This window comes from Petromyzon marinus, unplaced genomic scaffold, assembly GCF_048934315.1.
Source record: "Petromyzon marinus isolate PM22_M1 ecotype Great Lakes invasive population unplaced genomic scaffold, UKy_Petmar_22M1.pri1.0 PM_G_Scaffold_6, whole genome shotgun sequence".
Taxonomy (NCBI): Eukaryota; Metazoa; Chordata; class Hyperoartia; order Petromyzontiformes; family Petromyzontidae; genus Petromyzon; species Petromyzon marinus.
The window spans coordinates 3,912,501-3,915,000 of record NW_027423013.1 but is presented as its reverse complement, the minus strand read 5'-3'; the positions used below and the strand labels follow the sequence as shown (position 1 = coordinate 3,915,000).

Below are 2,500 nucleotides of genomic sequence, written 5' to 3'. Positions count from 1 at the left end.
CCAAAGAGTTGAAAAAGAATAGGACGATTCTTATTCCTAAGGTTATGGACGATGAAAAGCTGAAAGAATTGGGGAACTGGAGACCAATAACGATTGGTTCAATGATTCTGAGATTATTTTCCAGAATAATGACTGCACGTCTTGCTCGTGCTTGTCCCTTAAACCCAAGGCAGCGTGGTTTTATAGCGGCATCTGGCTGCTCTGAAAATCTTAAGGTGCTACAGGACCTTATGAGACACGCTAAGAAATTGCACAGGCCGTTGGCTGTCATGTTCATCGACATAGCGAAAGCTTTTGACTCGGTTTCGCATGCTCATATTTTATGGGTGTTAAGGCACAAGAAAGTAGATGAACACGTGGTGGGCATCATCCAGAACGCCTACGATCGGTGTACGACCTCGTTCAAAAGCAATGGCGAGTCGACTCGAGAAATTAGCATACGTGTTGGTGTCAAACAGGGTGACCCCATGTCACCCCTGCTCTTCAATCTTGCCATGGACCCTTTGATATGCACCCTAGAGTCACACGGAGTTGGGTACTCCATTGATACCGACCACGTGACAGCTCTTGCGTTTGCTGATGATTTGGTGTTGGTGAGCGAATCTTGGGTTGGTATGGCCGAAAATCTAGCGATCTTGGAATCATTTTGTGGGCTATCGGGATTGGAGGTTCAGGCCAGAAAGTGCCAGGGCTTCATGATAAGCCCAACCAAAGATTCATATACGGTGAACAACTGCGACCCATGGACTATCAAAAATAAAGATGTCCATATGATCCAACCTGATGAATCAACGAAATACCTTGGTCTGAAAATTGGCCCTTGGACTGGCACTATACAGCCTGATCTACATTGTCAGCTAAAGACATGGATCTCGAAAATCGATGAGGCGCCTCTGAAGCCAACTCAGAAGGTTGAACTACTCAATGCCTATGCCCTACCCAGATTGTTATATCCTGCAGACCACTCGGACTGCAAGCAATCAACTCTCCGTGGGTTGGACCAAGAGATTAGAAAGGCGGTAAAAGGATGGCTCCACCTTCCCGCTTCAACTTGTGATGGACTGTTATATGCCAGAGCCCGAGACGGAGGCCTTGCCATCTTGAAACTGGAAAAAACAATCCCTTCGGTTCAAGTTAGAAGGCTGCAACGTATAGCAAACTCGTCCGATGCTATCACCCGTAATATTGTGTCCTCGCAGGGTATGGAGGAAGAATACCGTAATTTGTGGGTACGAGCAGGGGGTGACAGTGATGCAATCCCAACATTCGTTCTCAGGGACTCGGTGTCAAAAGAACCTGTATATCCGAGACCCTGCGATTGGAGGGAGCATGAATTTCAGAGATGGTGCGAAAAGCCGGTTCAAGGAAGGGGCATTGTAAACTTTGCGCATGATAGAATCAGTAATGCTTGGTTGAGGCCATGGTGCGGCTTTAAACAATGCTTTTTTATCGCAGCACTACAACTAAGGGCAAATATTTACCCAACAAGAGAAAGCTTGAACAGAGGCAGAGATGGGGCCTTACGTTCCTGCAGGAAATGCTCTGCCAGACTCGAGTCCCTTTCGCACATTCTCGGTCAATGTCCTGCAGTACAGAAAGCAAGAATTGCGCGACATAACAAGATCAGTAACATTCTGGCAGACGAAGCGGCTAGATTGGGCTGGTCTGTATACAAAGAGCCACGGTTCATATCCGAGACGGGAGAGATGAGAAAGCCTGACCTCGTGTTTGCAAAAGATGAGGAGGAGATGCTGCCTCGCACAAAGTTTCGTACTATACCCCTCTTGGTGATCAAGTCAAAGTGCTGACGAAGGCTAGCAAGGTCACATTCTTTGGATTCCCGGTTGGGGCAAGAGGAAAGTGGCCCCTTGAGAATAACGAGGTACTTACCTCCCTGGGCCTGACCAAACCCAGAACGACATCACTGGCCAAGATGATTTCCCGCAGAACGCTGCTTTTCTCTCTTGATATTCTGAGAATGTTCTGTGGAAATTATGCGGTCTATGAACAGTCATAGACAACCTCCGAAACAAATAATAGTTTTGTTTTAAGATGTCATTTGTTTTAGATTGATTTTGTTATTTTCGAAGGTGAAGTCGGTTTTTATTTCATTTTACTATTTTCCACAATTTAGATTGTTATTTTCCAAGACGAAGTCTTGGTTCTTTTTTTTATTGTTAGTTTTTTTTTAACACGTCGTATTTGTTACTTTAGAGCTTAGAGGGGACTTTATTTTCGCCTTACTATTTTCTGCCTACAAAGAAGATTAAAAATAAGCTTTTTTCAAGATGGTTTTGTTATTTTCCAAGGTGAAGTCTTGGTATTCTTATTTTACTATTTTCCATAAAGAAGACCTTTCTTTTAGATTTTGTTATTTTCCAAGACGAAGACTTGGTATTTTTATTATATTGCTATTTTTTTACACGAAGCTTATTCAAGAGCACTTATATAGATTAGACTTTGTTATTTTAATTCTTTATTTTTTGGACTACATCAGTTC

At 43.5% G+C, this 2,500-nt stretch overlaps 1 pseudogene; it reads left to right on the top strand.

The window, feature by feature from the left end:
* Positions 1-2,500, top strand: part of LOC142919123 (28S ribosomal RNA) — a 10,493-nt pseudogene that overhangs the window by 4,665 nt on the left and 3,328 nt on the right.